Source organism: Engystomops pustulosus, chromosome 6 (assembly GCF_040894005.1).
Source record: "Engystomops pustulosus chromosome 6, aEngPut4.maternal, whole genome shotgun sequence".
Lineage (NCBI taxonomy): Eukaryota > Metazoa > Chordata > Amphibia > Anura > Leptodactylidae > Engystomops > Engystomops pustulosus.
Window position 1 is genome coordinate 166427601 of NC_092416.1, and position 17547 is coordinate 166445147.

A 17547-nucleotide genomic window follows, 5' to 3' on the forward strand; every position below is an offset into this window, starting at 1 on the left:
AAACTCTTAGTGGCAGGTATGAGTGGCATCTACCGTGGCGGGAAAGACACGACGAAACAAGATTTTTCTTTCCGATTCCTTAAAAAAAAGAGACAGTCTCTTGTTTCTGCCCGGTTTCGAACCGGGGACCTTTCGCGTGTTAGGCGAACGTGATAACCACTACACTACAGAAACACGTTGACTGCTCACTTCTAGACCTTTGAGTACAGCAGACTAGATGGAGAACACTGAGCGCAGTAATAACTGGCAGCTACTTTGGAGGAAAAGACACAATGAAAAAAGATTTCTCTCTCTTGTGTCTTCAAAAGTAGAACATCTCATGTTTCTGCCCGGTTTCGAACCGGGGACCTTTCGCGTGTGAGGCGAACGTGATAACCACTACACTACAGAAACCCGATGAAAACACCTCAACTGGTCTTTAGACGCAAACAAAACCAAATTTATAAACCAACGCGAGGAATGTTGAGTCATTCAAAAGTCGCAAAACGCGTTTCTGATTGGTTCCAAACGACACTCCCACCTTGTCTCGAACTGGGCACCGTCGACAATTGTGGCAAATGTGATGTCCACTTCACTACAGAAACTCAACGGTTTTCAAACAGGGACTTTCACGCGTTAGGCAAAAGTGAAAACCCCTACTCTTGAAAAACTGTTTAAAAAACTGAAGCCGTCCTTACAGGCAAACAAAACTAATGTAAAGAGAAATGCAAGGGCTTTCTTCTCTCGTCATCTAAAAGTGAATGTCACTCGGGAATATTTTGTTACTGCCCCATAGCAAAAGCAACCCCTGCGTCATTTTCTGTTCTGTTTAAATCAGTGGTTCTTTTGCATATGAAGCAAACTCTTAGTGGCAGGTATGAGTGGCATCTACCGTGGCGGGAAAGACACGACGAAACAAGATTTTTCTTTCCGATTCCTTAAAAAAAAGAGACAGTCTCTTGTTTCTGCCCGGTTTCGAACCGGGGACCTTTCGCGTGTTAGGCGAACGTGATAACCACTACACTACAGAAACACGTTGACTGCTCACTTCTAGACCTTTGAGTACAGCAGACTAGATGGAGAACACTGAGCGCAGTAATAACTGGCAGCTACTTTGGAGGAAAAGACACAATGAAAAAAGATTTCTCTCTCTTGTGTCTTCAAAAGTAGAACATCTCATGTTTCTGCCCGGTTTCGAACCGGGGACCTTTCGCGTGTGAGGCGAACGTGATAACCACTACACTACAGAAACCCGATGAAAACACCTCAACTGGTCTTTAGACGCAAACAAAACCAAATTTATAAACCAACGCGAGGAATGTTGAGTCATTCAAAAGTCGCAAAACGCGTTTCTGATTGGTTCCAAACGACACTCCCACCTTGTCTCGAACTGGGCACCGTCGACAATTGTGGCAAATGTGATGTCCACTTCACTACAGAAACTCAACGGTTTTCAAACAGGGACTTTCACGCGTTAGGCAAAAGTGAAAACCCCTACTCTTGAAAAACTGTTTAAAAAACTGAAGCCGTCCTTACAGGCAAACAAAACTAATGTAAAGAGAAATGCAAGGGCTTTCTTCTCTCGTCATCTAAAAGTGAATGTCACTCGGGAATATTTTGTTACTGCCCCATAGCAAAAGCAACCCCTGCGTCATTTTCTGTTCTGTTTAAATCAGTGGTTCTTTTGCATATGAAGCAAACTCTTAGTGGCAGGTATGAGTGGCATCTACCGTGGCGGGAAAGACACGACAAAACAAGATTTTTCTTTCCGATTCCTTAAAAAAAAGAGACAGTCTCTTGTTTCTGCCCGGTTTCGAACCGAGGACCTTTCGCGTGTTAGGCGAACGTGATAACCACTACACTACAGAAACACTTTGACGGCTCACTTCTAGACCTTTGAGTACAGCAGACTAGATGGAGAACACTGAGCGCAGTAATAACTGGCAGCTACTTTGGAGGAAAAGACACAATGAAAAAAGATTTCTCTGTCTTGTGTCTTCAAAAGGACTTTCACGCGTTAGGCAAAAGTGAAAACCCCTACTCTTGAAAAACTGTTTAAAAAACTGAAGCCGTCCTTACAGGCAAACAAAACTAATGTAAAGAGAAATGCAAGGGCTTTCTTCTCTCGTCATCTAAAAGTGAATGTCACTCGGGAATATTTTGTTACTGCCCCATAGCAAAAGCAACCCCTGCGTCATTTTCTGTTCTGTTTAAATCAGTGGTTCTTTTGCATATGAAGCAAACTCTTAGTGGCAGGTATGAGTGGCATCTACCGTGGCGGGAAAGACACGACAAAACAAGATTTTTCTTTCCGATTCCTTAAAAAAAAGAGACAGTCTCTTGTTTCTGCCCGGTTTCGAACCGAGGACCTTTCGCGTGTTAGGCGAACGTGATAACCACTACACTACAGAAACACGTTGACGGCTCACTTCTAGACCTTTGAGTACAGCAGACTAGATGGAGAACACTGAGCGCAGTAATAACTGGCAGCTACTTTGGAGGAAAAGACACAATGAAAAAAGATTTCTCTCTCTTGTGTCTTCAAAAGGACTTTCACGCGTTAGGCAAAAGTGAAAACCCCTACTCTTGAAAAACTGTTTAAAAAACTGAAGCCGTCCTTACAGGCAAACAAAACTAATGTAAAGAGAAATGCAAGGGCTTTCTTCTCTCGTCATCTAAAAGTGAATGTCACTCGGGAATATTTTGTTACTGCCCCATAGCAAAAGCAACCCCTGCGTCATTTTCTGTTCTGTTTAAATCAGTGGTTCTTTTGCATATGAAGCAAACTCTTAGTGGCAGGTATGAGTGGCATCTACCGTGGCGGGAAAGACACGACGAAACAAGATTTTTCTTTCCGATTCCTTAAAAAAAAGAGACAGTCTCTTGTTTCTGCCCGGTTTCGAACCGGGGACCTTTCGCGTGTTAGGCGAACGTGATAACCACTACACTACAGAAACACGTTGACTGCTCACTTCTAGACCTTTGAGTACAGCAGACTAGATGGAGAACACTGAGCGCAGTAATAACTGGCAGCTACTTTGGAGGAAAAGACACAATGAAAAAAGATTTCTCTCTCTTGTGTCTTCAAAAGTAGAACATCTCATGTTTCTGCCCGGTTTCGAACCGGGGACCTTTCGCGTGTGAGGCGAACGTGATAACCACTACACTACAGAAACCCGATGAAAACACCTCAACTGGTCTTTAGACGCAAACAAAACCAAATTTATAAACCAACGCGAGGAATGTTGAGTCATTCAAAAGTCGCAAAACGCGTTTCTGATTGGTTCCAAACGACACTCCCACCTTGTCTCGAACTGGGCACCGTCGACAATTGTGGCAAATGTGATGTCCACTTCACTACAGAAACTCAACGGTTTTCAAACAGGGACTTTCACGCGTTAGGCAAAAGTGAAAACCCCTACTCTTGAAAAACTGTTTAAAAAACTGAAGCCGTCCTTACAGGCAAACAAAACTAATGTAAAGAGAAATGCAAGGGCTTTCTTCTCTCGTCATCTAAAAGTGAATGTCACTCGGGAATATTTTGTTACTGCCCCATAGCAAAAGCAACCCCTGCGTCATTTTCTGTTCTGTTTAAATCAGTGGTTCTTTTGCATATGAAGCAAACTCTTAGTGGCAGGTATGAGTGGCATCTACCGTGGCGGGAAAGACACGACGAAACAAGATTTTTCTTTCCGATTCCTTAAAAAAAAGAGACAGTCTCTTGTTTCTGCCCGGTTTCGAACCGGGGACCTTTCGCGTGTTAGGCGAACGTGATAACCACTACACTACAGAAACACGTTGACTGCTCACTTCTAGACCTTTGAGTACAGCAGACTAGATGGAGAACACTGAGCGCAGTAATAACTGGCAGCTACTTTGGAGGAAAAGACACAATGAAAAAAGATTTCTCTCTCTTGTGTCTTCAAAAGTAGAACATCTCATGTTTCTGCCCGGTTTCGAACCGGGGACCTTTCGCGTGTGAGGCGAACGTGATAACCACTACACTACAGAAACCCGATGAAAACACCTCAACTGGTCTTTAGACGCAAACAAAACCAAATTTATAAACCAACGCGAGGAATGTTGAGTCATTCAAAAGTCGCAAAACGCGTTTCTGATTGGTTCCAAACGACACTCCCACCTTGTCTCGAACTGGGCACCGTCGACAATTGTGGCAAATGTGATGTCCACTTCACTACAGAAACTCAACGGTTTTCAAACAGGGACTTTCACGCGTTAGGCAAAAGTGAAAACCCCTACTCTTGAAAAACTGTTTAAAAAACTGAAGCCGTCCTTACAGGCAAACAAAACTAATGTAAAGAGAAATGCAAGGGCTTTCTTCTCTCGTCATCTAAAAGTGAATGTCACTCGGGAATATTTTGTTACTGCCCCATAGCAAAAGCAACCCCTGCGTCATTTTCTGTTCTGTTTAAATCAGTGGTTCTTTTGCATATGAAGCAAACTCTTAGTGGCAGGTATGAGTGGCATCTACCGTGGCGGGAAAGACACGACAAAACAAGATTTTTCTTTCCGATTCCTTAAAAAAAAGAGACAGTCTCTTGTTTCTGCCCGGTTTCGAACCGAGGACCTTTCGCGTGTTAGGCGAACGTGATAACCACTACACTACAGAAACACTTTGACGGCTCACTTCTAGACCTTTGAGTACAGCAGACTAGATGGAGAACACTGAGCGCAGTAATAACTGGCAGCTACTTTGGAGGAAAAGACACAATGAAAAAAGATTTCTCTGTCTTGTGTCTTCAAAAGGACTTTCACGCGTTAGGCAAAAGTGAAAACCCCTACTCTTGAAAAACTGTTTAAAAAACTGAAGCCGTCCTTACAGGCAAACAAAACTAATGTAAAGAGAAATGCAAGGGCTTTCTTCTCTCGTCATCTAAAAGTGAATGTCACTCGGGAATATTTTGTTACTGCCCCATAGCAAAAGCAACCCCTGCGTCATTTTCTGTTCTGTTTAAATCAGTGGTTCTTTTGCATATGAAGCAAACTCTTAGTGGCAGGTATGAGTGGCATCTACCGTGGCGGGAAAGACACGACGAAACAAGATTTTTCTTTCCGATTCCTTAAAAAAAAGAGACAGTCTCTTGTTTCTGCCCGGTTTCGAACCGGGGACCTTTCGCGTGTTAGGCGAACGTGATAACCACTACACTACAGAAACACGTTGACTGCTCACTTCTAGACCTTTGAGTACAGCAGACTAGATGGAGAACACTGAGCGCAGTAATAACTGGCAGCTACTTTGGAGGAAAAGACACAATGAAAAAAGATTTCTCTCTCTTGTGTCTTCAAAAGTAGAACATCTCATGTTTCTGCCCGGTTTCGAACCGGGGACCTTTCGCGTGTGAGGCGAACGTGATAACCACTACACTACAGAAACCCGATGAAAACACCTCAACTGGTCTTTAGACGCAAACAAAACCAAATTTATAAACCAACGCGAGGAATGTTGAGTCATTCAAAAGTCGCAAAACGCGTTTCTGATTGGTTCCAAACGACACTCCCACCTTGTCTCGAACTGGGCACCGTCGACAATTGTGGCAAATGTGATGTCCACTTCACTACAGAAACTCAACGGTTTTCAAACAGGGACTTTCACGCGTTAGGCAAAAGTGAAAACCCCTACTCTTGAAAAACTGTTTAAAAAACTGAAGCCGTCCTTACAGGCAAACAAAACTAATGTAAAGAGAAATGCAAGGGCTTTCTTCTCTCGTCATCTAAAAGTGAATGTCACTCGGGAATATTTTGTTACTGCCCCATAGCAAAAGCAACCCCTGCGTCATTTTCTGTTCTGTTTAAATCAGTGGTTCTTTTGCATATGAAGCAAACTCTTAGTGGCAGGTATGAGTGGCATCTACCGTGGCGGGAAAGACACGACAAAACAAGATTTTTCTTTCCGATTCCTTAAAAAAAAGAGACAGTCTCTTGTTTCTGCCCGGTTTCGAACCGAGGACCTTTCGCGTGTTAGGCGAACGTGATAACCACTACACTACAGAAACACTTTGACGGCTCACTTCTAGACCTTTGAGTACAGCAGACTAGATGGAGAACACTGAGCGCAGTAATAACTGGCAGCTACTTTGGAGGAAAAGACACAATGAAAAAAGATTTCTCTGTCTTGTGTCTTCAAAAGGACTTTCACGCGTTAGGCAAAAGTGAAAACCCCTACTCTTGAAAAACTGTTTAAAAAACTGAAGCCGTCCTTACAGGCAAACAAAACTAATGTAAAGAGAAATGCAAGGGCTTTCTTCTCTCGTCATCTAAAAGTGAATGTCACTCGGGAATATTTTGTTACTGCCCCATAGCAAAAGCAACCCCTGCGTCATTTTCTGTTCTGTTTAAATCAGTGGTTCTTTTGCATATGAAGCAAACTCTTAGTGGCAGGTATGAGTGGCATCTACCGTGGCGGGAAAGACACGACGAAACAAGATTTTTCTTTCCGATTCCTTAAAAAAAAGAGACAGTCTCTTGTTTCTGCCCGGTTTCGAACCGGGGACCTTTCGCGTGTTAGGCGAACGTGATAACCACTACACTACAGAAACACGTTGACTGCTCACTTCTAGACCTTTGAGTACAGCAGACTAGATGGAGAACACTGAGCGCAGTAATAACTGGCAGCTACTTTGGAGGAAAAGACACAATGAAAAAAGATTTCTCTCTCTTGTGTCTTCAAAAGTAGAACATCTCATGTTTCTGCCCGGTTTCGAACCGGGGACCTTTCGCGTGTGAGGCGAACGTGATAACCACTACACTACAGAAACCCGATGAAAACACCTCAACTGGTCTTTAGACGCAAACAAAACCAAATTTATAAACCAACGCGAGGAATGTTGAGTCATTCAAAAGTCGCAAAACGCGTTTCTGATTGGTTCCAAACGACACTCCCACCTTGTCTCGAACTGGGCACCGTCGACAATTGTGGCAAATGTGATGTCCACTTCACTACAGAAACTCAACGGTTTTCAAACAGGGACTTTCACGCGTTAGGCAAAAGTGAAAACCCCTACTCTTGAAAAACTGTTTAAAAAACTGAAGCCGTCCTTACAGGCAAACAAAACTAATGTAAAGAGAAATGCAAGGGCTTTCTTCTCTCGTCATCTAAAAGTGAATGTCACTCGGGAATATTTTGTTACTGCCCCATAGCAAAAGCAACCCCTGCGTCATTTTCTGTTCTGTTTAAATCAGTGGTTCTTTTGCATATGAAGCAAACTCTTAGTGGCAGGTATGAGTGGCATCTACCGTGGCGGGAAAGACACGACGAAACAAGATTTTTCTTTCCGATTCCTTAAAAAAAAGAGACAGTCTCTTGTTTCTGCCCGGTTTCGAACCGGGGACCTTTTGCGTGTTAGGCGAACGTGATAACCACTACACTACAGAAACACGTTGACTGCTCACTTCTAGACCTTTGAGTACAGCAGACTAGATGGAGAACATCTCATGTTTCTGCCCGGTTTCGAACCGGGGACCTTTCGCGTGTGAGGCGAACGTGATAACCACTACACTACAGAAACCCGATGAAAACACCTCAACTGGTCTTTAGACGCAAACAAAACCAAATTTATAAACCAACGCGAGGAATGTTGAGTCATTCAAAAGTCGCAAAACGCGTTTCTGATTGGTTCCAAACGACACTCCCACCTTGTCTCGAACTGGGCACCGTCGACAATTGTGGCAAATGTGATGTCCACTTCACTACAGAAACTCAACGGTTTTCAAACAGGGACTTTCACGCGTTAGGCAAAAGTGAAAACCCCTACTCTTGAAAAACTGTTTAAAAAACTGAAGCCGTCCTTACAGGCAAACAAAACTAATGTAAAGAGAAATGCAAGGGCTTTCTTCTCTCGTCATCTAAAAGTGAATGTCACTCGGGAATATTTTGTTACTGCCCCATAGCAAAAGCAACCCCTGCGTCATTTTCTATTCTGTTTAAATCAGTGGTTCTTTTGCATATGAAGCAAACTCTTAGTGGCAGGTATGAGTGGCATCTACCGTGGCGGGAAAGACACGACGAAACAAGATTTTTCTTTCCGATTCCTTAAAAAAAAGAGACAGTCTCTTGTTTCTGCCCGGTTTCGAACCGGGGACCTTTCGCGTGTTAGGCGAACGTGATAACCACTACACTACAGAAACACGTTGACTGCTCACTTCTAGACCTTTGAGTACAGCAGACTAGATGGAGAACACTGAGCGCAGTAATAACTGGCAGCTACTTTGGAGGAAAAGACACAATGAAAAAAGATTTCTCTCTCTTGTGTCTTCAAAAGTAGAACATCTCATGTTTCTGCCCGGTTTCGAACCAGGAACCTTTCGCGTGTGACGCGAACGTGATAACCACTACACTACAGAAACCCGATGAAAACACCTCAACTGGTCTTTAGACGCAAACAAAACCAAATTTATAAACCAACGCGAGGAATGTTGAGTCATTCAAAAGTCGCAAAACGCGTTTCTGATTGGTTCCAAACGACACTCCCACCTTGTCTCGAACTGGGCACCGTCGACAATTGTGGCAAATGTGATGTCCACTTCACTACAGAAACTCAACGGTTTTCAAACAGGGACTTTCACGCGTTAGGCAAAAGTGAAAACCCCTACTCTTGAAAAACTGTTTAAAAAACTGAAGCCGTCCTTACAGGCAAACAAAACTAATGTAAAGAGAAATGCAAGGGCTTTCTTCTCTCGTCATGTAAAAGTGAATGTCACTCGGGAATATTTTGTTACTGCCCTATAGCAAAAGCAACCCCTGCGTCATTTTCTGTTCTGTTTAAATCAGTGGTTCTTTTCCATATGAAGAAAACTCTTAGTGGCAGGTATGAGTGGCATCTACCGTGGCGGGAAAGACACGACAAAACAAGATTTTTCTTTCCGATTCCTTAAAAAAAAGAGACAGTCTCTTGTTTCTGCCCGGTTTCGAACCGGGGACCTTTTGCGTGTTAGGCAAACGTGATAACCACTACACTACAGAAACACGTTGACTGCTCACTTCTAGACCTTTGAGTACAGCAGACTAGATGGAGAACACTGAGCGCAGTAATAACTGGCAGCTACTTTGGAGGAAAAGACACAATGAAAAAAGATTTCTCTCTCTTGTGTCTTCAAAAGTAGAACATCTCATGTTTCTGCCCGGTTTCGAACCGGGGACCTTTCGCGTGTGAGGCGAACGTGATAACCACTACACTACAGAAACCCGATGAAAACACCTCAACTGGTCTTTAGACGCAAACAAAACCAAATTTATAAACCAACGCGAGGATTGTTGAGTCATTCAAAAGTCGCAAAACGCGTTTCTGATTGGTTCCAAACGACACTCCCACCTTGTCTCGAACTGGGCACCGTCGACAATTGTGGCAAATGTGATGTCCACTTCACTACAGAAACTCAACGGTTTTCAAACAGGGACTTTCACGCGTTAGGCAAAAGTGAAAACCCCTACTCTTGAAAAACTGTTTAAAAAACTGAAGCCGTCCTTACAGGCAAACAAAACTAATGTAAAGAGAAATGCAAGGGCTTTCTTCTCTCGTCATCTAAAAGTGAATGTCACTCGGGAATATTTTGTTACTGCCCCATAGCAAAAGCAACCCCTGCGTCATTTTCTGTTCTGTTTAAATCAGTGGTTCTTTTGCATATGAAGCAAACTCTTAGTGGCAGGTATGAGTGGCATCTACCGTGGCGGGAAAGACACGACGAAACAAGATTTTTCTTTCCGATTCCTTAAAAAAAAGAGACAGTCTCTTGTTTCTGCCCGGTTTCGAACCGGGGACCTTTCGCGTGTTAGGCGAACGTGATAACCACTACACTACAGAAACACGTTGACTGCTCACTTCTAGACCTTTGAGTACAGCAGACTAGATGGAGAACACTGAGCGCAGTAATAACTGGCAGCTACTTTGGAGGAAAAGACACAATGAAAAAAGATTTCTCTCTCTTGTGTCTTCAAAAGTAGAACATCTCATGTTTCTGCCCGGTTTCGAACCGGGGACCTTTCGCGTGTGAGGCGAACGTGATAACCACTACACTACAGAAACCCGATGTAAACACCTCAACTGGTCTTTAGACGCAAACAAAACCAAATTTATAAACCAACGCAAGGAATGTTGAGTCATTCAAAAGTCGCAAAACGCGTTTCTGATTGGTTCCAAACGACACTCCCACCTTGTCTCGAACTGGGCACCGTCGACAATTGTGGCAAATGTGATGTCCACTTCACTACAGAAACTCAACGGTTTTCAAACAGGGACTTTCACACGTTAGGCAAAAGTGAAAACCCCTACTCTTGAAAAACTGTTTAAAAAACTGAAGCCGTCCTTACAGGCAAACAAAACTAATGTAAAGAGAAATGCAAGGGCTTTCTTCTCTCGTCATCTAAAAGTGAATGTCACTCGGGAATATTTTGTTACTGCCCCATAGCAAAAGCAACCCCTGCGTCATTTTCTGTTCTGTTTAAATCAGTGGTTCTTTTGCATATGAAGCAAACTCTTAGTGGCAGGTATGAGTGGCATCTACCGTGGCGGGAAAGACACGACGAAACAAGATTTTTCTTTCCGATTCCTTAAAAAAAAAGAGACAGTCTCTTGTCTCTGCCCGGTTTCGAACCGGGGACCTTTCACGTGTTAGGCGAACGTGATAACCACTACACTACAGAAACACGTTGACTGCTCACTTCTAGACCTTTGAGTACAGCAGACTAGATGGAGAACACTGAGCGCAGTAATAACTGGCAGCTACTTTGGAGGAAAAGACACAATGAAAAAAGATTTCTCTCTCTTGTGTCTTCAAAAGTAGAACATCTCATGTTTCTGCCCGGTTTCGAACCGGGGACCTTTCGCGTGTGAGGCGAACGTGATAACCACTACACTACAGAAACCCGATGAAAACACCTCAACTGGTCTTTAGACGCAAACAAAACCAAATTTATAAACCAACGCGAGGAATGTTGAGTCATTCAAAAGTCGCAAAACGCGTTTCTGATTGGTTCCAAACGACACTCCCACCTTGTCTCGAACTGGGCACCGTCGACAATTGTGGCAAATGTGATGTCCACTTCACTACAGAAACTCAACGGTTTTCAAACAGGGACTTTCACGCGTTAGGCAAAAGTGAAAACCCCTACTCTTGAAAAACTGTTTAAAAAACTGAAGCCGTCCTTACAGGCAAACAAAACTAATGTAAAGAGAAATGCAAGGGCTTTCTTCTCTCGTCATCTAAAAGTGAATGTCACTCGGGAATATTTTGTTACTGCCCCATAGCAAAAGCAACCCCTGCGTCATTTTCTGTTCTGTTTAAATCAGTGGTTCTTTTGCATATGAAGCAAACTCTTAGTGGCAGGTATGAGTGGCATCTACCGTGGCGGGAAAGACACGACGAAACAAGATTTTTCTTTCCGATTCCTTAAAAAAAAGAGACAGTCTCTTGTTTCTGCCCGGTTTCGAACCGGGGACCTTTTGCGTGTTAGGCGAACGTGATAACCACTACACTACAGAAACACGTTGACTGCTCACTTCTAGACCTTTGAGTACAGCAGACTAGATGGAGAACACTGAGCGCAGTAATAACTGGCAGCTACTTTGGAGGAAAAGACACAATGAAAAAAGATTTCTCTCTCTTGTGTCTTCAAAAGTAGAACATCTCATGTTTCTGCCCGGTTTCGAACCGGGGACCTTTCGCGTGTGAGGCGAACGTGATAACCACTACACTACAGAAACCCGATGAAAACACCTCAACTGGTCTTTAGACGCAAACAAAACCAAATTTATAAACCAACGCGAGGAATGTTGAGTCATTCAAAAGTCGCAAAACGCGTTTCTGATTGGTTCCAAACGACACTCCCACCTTGTCTCGAACTGGGCACCGTCGACAATTGTGGCAAATGTGATGTCCACTTCACTACAGAAACTCAACGGTTTTCAAACAGGGACTTTCACGCGTTAGGCAAAAGTGAAAACCCCTACTCTTGAAAAACTGTTTAAAAAACTGAAGCCGTCCTTACAGGCAAACAAAACTAATGTAAAGAGAAATGCAAGGGCTTTCTTCTCTCGTCATCTAAAAGTGAATGTCACTCGGGAATATTTTGTTACTGCCCCATAGCAAAAGCAACCCCTGCGTCATTTTCTGTTCTGTTTAAATCAGTGGTTCTTTTGCATATGAAGCAAACTCTTAGTGGCAGGTATGAGTGGCATCTACCGTGGCGGGAAAGACACGACGAAACAAGATTTTTCTTTCCGATTCCTTAAAAAAAAGAGACAGTTTCTTGTTTCTGCCCGGTTTCGAACCGGGGACCTTTCGCGTGTTAGGCGAACGTGATAACCACTACACTACAGAAACACGTTGACTGCTCACTTCTAGACCTTTGAGTACAGCAGACTAGATGGAGAACACTGAGCGCAGTAATAACTGGCAGCTACTTTGGAGGAAAAGACACAATGAAAAAAGATTTCTCTCTCTTGTGTCTTCAAAAGTAGAACATCTCATGTTTCTGCCCGGTTTCGAACCGGGGACCTTTCGCGTGTGAGGCGAACGTGATAACCACTACACTACAGAAACCCGATGAAAACACCTCAACTGGTCTTTAGACGCAAACAAAACCAAATTTATAAACCAACGCGAGGAATGTTGAGTCATTCAAAAGTCGCAAAACGCGTTTCTGATTGGTTCCAAACGACACTCCCACCTTGTCTCGAACTGGGCACCGTCGACAATTGTGGCAAATGTGATGTCCACTTCACTACAGAAACTCAACGGTTTTCAAACAGGGACTTTCACGCGTTAGGCAAAAGTGAAAACCCCTACTCTTGAAAAACTGTTTAAAAAACTGAAGCCGTCCTTACAGGCAAACAAAACTAATGTAAAGAGAAATGCAAGGGCTTTCTTCTCTCGTCATCTAAAAGTGAATGTCACTCGGGAATATTTTGTTACTGCCCCATAGCAAAAGCAACCCCTGCGTCATTTTCTGTTCTGTTTAAATCAGTGGTTCTTTTGCATATGAAGCAAACTCTTAGTGGCAGGTATGAGTGGCATCTACCGTGGCGGGAAAGACACGACGAAACAAGATTTTTCTTTCCGATTCCTTAAAAAAAAGAGACAGTCTCTTGTTTCTGCCCGGTTTCGAAACGGGGACCTTTCGCGTATTAGGCGAACGTGATAACCACTACACTACAGAAACACGTTGACTGCTCACTTCTAGACCTTTGAGTACAGCAGACTAGATGGAGAACACTGAGCACAGTAATAACTGGCAGCTACTTTGGAGGAAAAGACACAATGAAAAAAGATTTCTCTCTCTTGTGTCTTCAAAAGAAGAACATCTCATGTTTCTGCCCGGTTTCAAACCGGGGACCTTTCGCGTGTGAGGCGAACGTGATAATCACTACACTACAGAAACCCGATGAAAACACCTCAACTGGTCTTTAGACGCAAACAAAACCAAATTTATAAACCAACGCGAGGAATGTTGAGTCATTCAAAAGTCGCAAAACGCGTTTCTGATTGGTTCCAAACGACACTCCCACCTTGTCTCGAACTGGGCACCGTCGACAATTGTGGCAAATGTGATGTCCACTTCACTACAGAAACTCAACGGTTTTCAAACAGGGACTTTCACGCGTTAGGCAAAAGTGAAAACCCCTACTCTTGAAAAACTGTTTAAAAAACTGAAGCCGTCCTTACAGGCAAACAAAACTAATGTAAAGAGAAATGCAAGGGCTTTCTTCTCTCGTCATCTAAAAGTGAATGTCACTCGGGAATATTTTGTTACTGCCCCATAGCAAAAGCAACCCCTGCGTCATTTTCTGTTCTGTTTAAATCAGTGGTTCTTTTGCATATGAAGCAAACTCTTAGTGGCAGGTATGAGTGGCATCTACCGTGGCGGGAAAGACACGACGAAACAAGATTTTTCTTTCCGATTCCTTAAAAAAAAAGAGACAGTCTCTTGTTTCTGCCCGGTTTCGATCCGGGGACCTTTCGCGTGTTAGGCGAACGTGATAACCACTACACTACAGAAACACGTTGACTGCTCACTTCTAGACCTTTGAGTACAGCAGACTAGATGGAGAACACTGAGCACAGTAATAACTGGCAGCTACTTTGGAGGAAAAGACACAATGAAAAAAGATTTCTCTCTCTTGTGTCTTCAAAAGTAGAACATCTCATGTTTCTGCCCGGTTTCGAAACGGGGACCTTTCGCGTGTGAGGCGAACGTGATAACCACTACACTACAGAAACCCGATGAAAACACCGCAACTGGTCTTTAGACGCAAACAAAACCAAATTTATAAACCAACGCGAGGAATGTTGAGTCATTCAAAAGTCGCAAAACGCGTTTCTGATTGGTTCCAAACGACACTCCCACCTTGTCTCGAACTGGGCACCGTCGACAATTGTGGCAAATGTGATGTCCACTTCACTACAGAAACTCAACGGTTTTCAAACAGGGACTTTCACGCGTTAGGCAAAAGTGAAAACCCCTACTCTTGAAAAACTGTTTAAAAAACTGAAGCCGTCCTTACAGGCAAACAAAACTAATGTAAAGAGAAATGCAAGGGCTTTCTTCTCTCGTCATCTAAAAGTGAATGTCACTCGGGAATATTTTGTTACTGCCCCATAGCAAAAGCAACCCCTGCGTCATTTTCTGTTCTGTTTAAATCAGGTTCTTTTGCATATGAAGCAAACTCTTAGTGGCAGGTATGAGTGGCATCTACCGTGGCAGGAAAGACACGACGAAACAAGATTTTTCTTTCCGATTCCTTAAAATAAAAGAGACGGTCTCTTGTTTCTGCCCGGTTTCGAACCGGGGACCTTTCGCGTGTTAGGCGAACGTGATAACCACTACACTACAGAAACACGTTGACTGCTCACTTCTAGACCTTTGAGTACAGCAGACTAGATGGAGAACACTGAGCGCAGAAATAACTGGCAGCTACTTTGGAGGAAAAGACACAATGAAAAAAGATTTCTCTCTCTTGTGTCTTCAAAAGAAGAACATCTCATGTTTCTGCCCGGTTTCAAACCGGGGACCTTTCGCGAGTGAGGCGAACGTGATAACCACTACACTACAGAAACCCGATGAAAACACCTCAACTGGTCTTTAGACGCAAACAAAACCAAATTTATAAACCAACGCGAGGAATGTTGAGTCATTCAAAAGTCGCAAAACGCGTTTCTGATTGGTTCCAAACGACACTCCCACCTTGTCTCGAACTGGGCACCGTCGACAATTGTGGCAAATGTGATGTCCACTTCACTACAGAAACTCAACGGTTTTCAAACAGGGACTTTCACGCGTTAGGCAAAAGTGAAAACCCCTACTCTTGAAAAACTGTTTAAAAAACTGAAGCCGTCCTTACAGGCAAACAAAACTAATGTAAAGAGAAATGCAAGGGCTTTCTTCTCTCGTCATCTAAAAGTGAATGTCACTCGGGAATATTTTGTTACTGCCCCATAGCAAAAGCAACCCCTGCGTCATTTTCTGTTCTGTTTAAATCAGTGGTTCTTTTGCATATGAAGCAAACTCTTAGTGGCAGGTATGAGTGGCATCTACCGTGGCGGGAAAGACACGACGAAACAAGATTTTTCTTTCCGATTCCTTAAAAAAAAAGAGACAGTCTCTTGTTTCTGCCCGGTTTCGATCCGGGGACCTTTCGCGTGTTAGGCGAACGTGATAACCACTACACTACAGAAACACGTTGACTGCTCTCTTCTAGACCTTTGAGTACAGCAGACTAGATGGAGAACACTGAGCGCAGTAATAACTGGCAGCTACTTTGGAGGAAAAGACACAATGAAAAAAGATTTCTCTCTCTTGTGTCTTCAAAAGTAGAACATCTCATGTTTCTGCCCGGTTTCGAACCGGGGACCTTTCGCGTGTGAGGCGAACGTGATAACCACTACACTACAGAAACCCGATGAAAACACCTCAACTGGTCTTTAGACGCAAACAAAACCAAATTTATAAACCAACGCGAGGAATGTTGAGTCATTCAAAAGTCGCAAAACGCGTTTCTGATTGGTTCCAAACGACACTCCCACCTTGTCTCGAACTGGGCACCGTCGACAATTGTGGCAAATGTGATGTCCACTTCACTACAGAAACTCAACGGTTTTCAAACAGGGACTTTCACGCGTTAGGCAAAAGTGAAAACCCCTACTCTTGAAAAACTGTTTAAAAAACTGAAGCCGTCCTTACAGGCAAACAAAACTAATGTAAAGAGAAATGCAAGGGCTTTCTTCTCTCGTCATCTAAAAGTGAATGTCACTCGGGAATATTTTGTTACTGCCCCATAGCAAAAGCAACCCCTGCGTCATTTTCTGTTCTGTTTAAATCAGTGGTTCTTTTGCATATGAAGCAAACTCTTAGTGGCAGGTATGAGTGGCATCTACCGTGGCGGGAAAGACACGACGAAACAAGATTTTTCTTTCCGATTCCTTAAAAAAAAAGAGACAGTCTCTTGTTTCTGCCCGGTTTCGAACCGGGGACCTTTCGCGTATTAGGCGAACGTGATAACCACTACACTACAGAAACACGTTGACTGCTCACTTCTAGACCTTTGAGTACAGCAGACTAGATGGAGAACACTGAGCGCAGTAATAACTGGCAGCTACTTTGGAGGAAAAGACACAATGAAAAAAGATTTCTCTCTCTTGTGTCTTCAAAAGTAGAACATCTCATGTTTCTGCCCGGTTTCGAACCGGGGACCTTTCGCGTGTGAGGCGAACGTGATAACCACTACACTACAGAAACCCGATGAATACACCGCAACTGGTCTTTAGACGCAAACAAAACCAAATTTATAAACCAACGCGAGGAATGTTGAGTCATTCAAAAGTCGCAAAACGCGTTTCTGATTGGTTCCAAACGACACTCCCACCTTGTCTCGAACTGGGCACCGTCGACAATTGTGGCAAATGTGATGTCCACTTCACTACAGAAACTCAACGGTTTTCAAACAGGGACTTTCACGCGTTAGGCAAAAGTGAAAACCCCTACTCTTGAAAAACTGTTTAAAAAACTGAAGCCGTCCTTACAGGCAAACAAAACTAATGTAAAGAGAAATGCAAGGGCTTTCTTCTCTCGTCATCTAAAAGTGAATGTCACTCGGGAATATTTTGTTACTGCCCCATAGCAAAAGCAACCCCTGCGTCATTTTCTGTTCTGTTTAAATCAGTGGTTCTTTTGCATATGAAGCAAACTCTTAGTGGCAGGTATGAGTGGCATCTACCGTGGCGGGAAAGACACGACGAAACAAGATTTTTCTTTCCGATTCCTTAAAAAAAAAGAGACAGTCTCTTGTTTCTGCCCGGTTTCGATCCGGGGACCTTTCGCGTGTTAGGCGAACGTGATAACCACTACACTACAGAAACACGTTGACTGCTCACTTCTAGACCTTTGAGTACAGCAGACTAGATGGAGAACACTGAGCACAGTAATAACTGGCAGCTACTTTGGAGGAAAAGACACAATGAAAAAAGATTTCTCTCTCTTGTGTCTTCAAAAGTAGAACATCTCATGTTTCTGCCCGGTTTCGAAACGGGGACCTTTCGCGTGTGAGGCGAACGTGATAA

General features: G+C 43.4%; 29 non-coding genes across 29 annotated transcripts; all 29 read right to left on the reverse strand.

The window, feature by feature from the left end:
• Window positions 1-101: 101 nt before the first annotated feature.
• TRNAV-AAC (transfer RNA valine (anticodon AAC)) lies at window positions 102-174 on the reverse strand. The gene has a single exon. It is a non-coding gene; the product is annotated as a tRNA-Val (tRNA).
• Window positions 175-320: 146 nt separating this feature from the next.
• TRNAV-CAC (transfer RNA valine (anticodon CAC)) lies at window positions 321-393 on the reverse strand. Its single transcript has one exon. It is a non-coding gene; the product is annotated as a tRNA-Val (tRNA).
• A 546-nt stretch (window positions 394-939) lies between these two features.
• Window positions 940-1012, reverse strand: TRNAV-AAC (transfer RNA valine (anticodon AAC)). Its single transcript has one exon. It is a non-coding gene; the product is annotated as a tRNA-Val (tRNA).
• Window positions 1013-1158: 146 nt separating this feature from the next.
• Window positions 1159-1231, reverse strand: TRNAV-CAC (transfer RNA valine (anticodon CAC)). Its single transcript has one exon. It is a non-coding gene; the product is annotated as a tRNA-Val (tRNA).
• A 546-nt stretch (window positions 1232-1777) lies between these two features.
• Window positions 1778-1850, reverse strand: TRNAV-AAC (transfer RNA valine (anticodon AAC)). The gene has a single exon. It is a non-coding gene; the product is annotated as a tRNA-Val (tRNA).
• Window positions 1851-2320: 470 nt separating this feature from the next.
• TRNAV-AAC (transfer RNA valine (anticodon AAC)) lies at window positions 2321-2393 on the reverse strand. The gene has a single exon. It is a non-coding gene; the product is annotated as a tRNA-Val (tRNA).
• Window positions 2394-2863: 470 nt separating this feature from the next.
• Window positions 2864-2936, reverse strand: TRNAV-AAC (transfer RNA valine (anticodon AAC)). The gene has a single exon. It is a non-coding gene; the product is annotated as a tRNA-Val (tRNA).
• Window positions 2937-3082: 146 nt separating this feature from the next.
• On the reverse strand, window positions 3083-3155 carry TRNAV-CAC (transfer RNA valine (anticodon CAC)). The gene has a single exon. It is a non-coding gene; the product is annotated as a tRNA-Val (tRNA).
• Window positions 3156-3701: 546 nt separating this feature from the next.
• Window positions 3702-3774, reverse strand: TRNAV-AAC (transfer RNA valine (anticodon AAC)). Its single transcript has one exon. It is a non-coding gene; the product is annotated as a tRNA-Val (tRNA).
• A 146-nt stretch (window positions 3775-3920) lies between these two features.
• On the reverse strand, window positions 3921-3993 carry TRNAV-CAC (transfer RNA valine (anticodon CAC)). The gene has a single exon. It is a non-coding gene; the product is annotated as a tRNA-Val (tRNA).
• A 546-nt stretch (window positions 3994-4539) lies between these two features.
• TRNAV-AAC (transfer RNA valine (anticodon AAC)) lies at window positions 4540-4612 on the reverse strand. Its single transcript has one exon. It is a non-coding gene; the product is annotated as a tRNA-Val (tRNA).
• Window positions 4613-5082: 470 nt separating this feature from the next.
• Window positions 5083-5155, reverse strand: TRNAV-AAC (transfer RNA valine (anticodon AAC)). Its single transcript has one exon. It is a non-coding gene; the product is annotated as a tRNA-Val (tRNA).
• A 146-nt stretch (window positions 5156-5301) lies between these two features.
• Window positions 5302-5374, reverse strand: TRNAV-CAC (transfer RNA valine (anticodon CAC)). The gene has a single exon. It is a non-coding gene; the product is annotated as a tRNA-Val (tRNA).
• Window positions 5375-5920: 546 nt separating this feature from the next.
• On the reverse strand, window positions 5921-5993 carry TRNAV-AAC (transfer RNA valine (anticodon AAC)). The gene has a single exon. It is a non-coding gene; the product is annotated as a tRNA-Val (tRNA).
• A 470-nt stretch (window positions 5994-6463) lies between these two features.
• On the reverse strand, window positions 6464-6536 carry TRNAV-AAC (transfer RNA valine (anticodon AAC)). Its single transcript has one exon. It is a non-coding gene; the product is annotated as a tRNA-Val (tRNA).
• A 146-nt stretch (window positions 6537-6682) lies between these two features.
• On the reverse strand, window positions 6683-6755 carry TRNAV-CAC (transfer RNA valine (anticodon CAC)). The gene has a single exon. It is a non-coding gene; the product is annotated as a tRNA-Val (tRNA).
• Window positions 6756-7432: 677 nt separating this feature from the next.
• On the reverse strand, window positions 7433-7505 carry TRNAV-CAC (transfer RNA valine (anticodon CAC)). The gene has a single exon. It is a non-coding gene; the product is annotated as a tRNA-Val (tRNA).
• Window positions 7506-8051: 546 nt separating this feature from the next.
• TRNAV-AAC (transfer RNA valine (anticodon AAC)) lies at window positions 8052-8124 on the reverse strand. Its single transcript has one exon. It is a non-coding gene; the product is annotated as a tRNA-Val (tRNA).
• Window positions 8125-8889: 765 nt separating this feature from the next.
• On the reverse strand, window positions 8890-8962 carry TRNAV-AAC (transfer RNA valine (anticodon AAC)). The gene has a single exon. It is a non-coding gene; the product is annotated as a tRNA-Val (tRNA).
• Window positions 8963-9108: 146 nt separating this feature from the next.
• Window positions 9109-9181, reverse strand: TRNAV-CAC (transfer RNA valine (anticodon CAC)). The gene has a single exon. It is a non-coding gene; the product is annotated as a tRNA-Val (tRNA).
• A 546-nt stretch (window positions 9182-9727) lies between these two features.
• On the reverse strand, window positions 9728-9800 carry TRNAV-AAC (transfer RNA valine (anticodon AAC)). The gene has a single exon. It is a non-coding gene; the product is annotated as a tRNA-Val (tRNA).
• A 146-nt stretch (window positions 9801-9946) lies between these two features.
• On the reverse strand, window positions 9947-10019 carry TRNAV-CAC (transfer RNA valine (anticodon CAC)). The gene has a single exon. It is a non-coding gene; the product is annotated as a tRNA-Val (tRNA).
• A 766-nt stretch (window positions 10020-10785) lies between these two features.
• Window positions 10786-10858, reverse strand: TRNAV-CAC (transfer RNA valine (anticodon CAC)). Its single transcript has one exon. It is a non-coding gene; the product is annotated as a tRNA-Val (tRNA).
• A 765-nt stretch (window positions 10859-11623) lies between these two features.
• Window positions 11624-11696, reverse strand: TRNAV-CAC (transfer RNA valine (anticodon CAC)). The gene has a single exon. It is a non-coding gene; the product is annotated as a tRNA-Val (tRNA).
• Window positions 11697-12242: 546 nt separating this feature from the next.
• On the reverse strand, window positions 12243-12315 carry TRNAV-AAC (transfer RNA valine (anticodon AAC)). Its single transcript has one exon. It is a non-coding gene; the product is annotated as a tRNA-Val (tRNA).
• Window positions 12316-12461: 146 nt separating this feature from the next.
• TRNAV-CAC (transfer RNA valine (anticodon CAC)) lies at window positions 12462-12534 on the reverse strand. The gene has a single exon. It is a non-coding gene; the product is annotated as a tRNA-Val (tRNA).
• A 2222-nt stretch (window positions 12535-14756) lies between these two features.
• On the reverse strand, window positions 14757-14829 carry TRNAV-AAC (transfer RNA valine (anticodon AAC)). The gene has a single exon. It is a non-coding gene; the product is annotated as a tRNA-Val (tRNA).
• A 985-nt stretch (window positions 14830-15814) lies between these two features.
• Window positions 15815-15887, reverse strand: TRNAV-CAC (transfer RNA valine (anticodon CAC)). The gene has a single exon. It is a non-coding gene; the product is annotated as a tRNA-Val (tRNA).
• Window positions 15888-16653: 766 nt separating this feature from the next.
• Window positions 16654-16726, reverse strand: TRNAV-CAC (transfer RNA valine (anticodon CAC)). Its single transcript has one exon. It is a non-coding gene; the product is annotated as a tRNA-Val (tRNA).
• Between the last annotated feature and the right edge of the window lie 821 nt (window positions 16727-17547).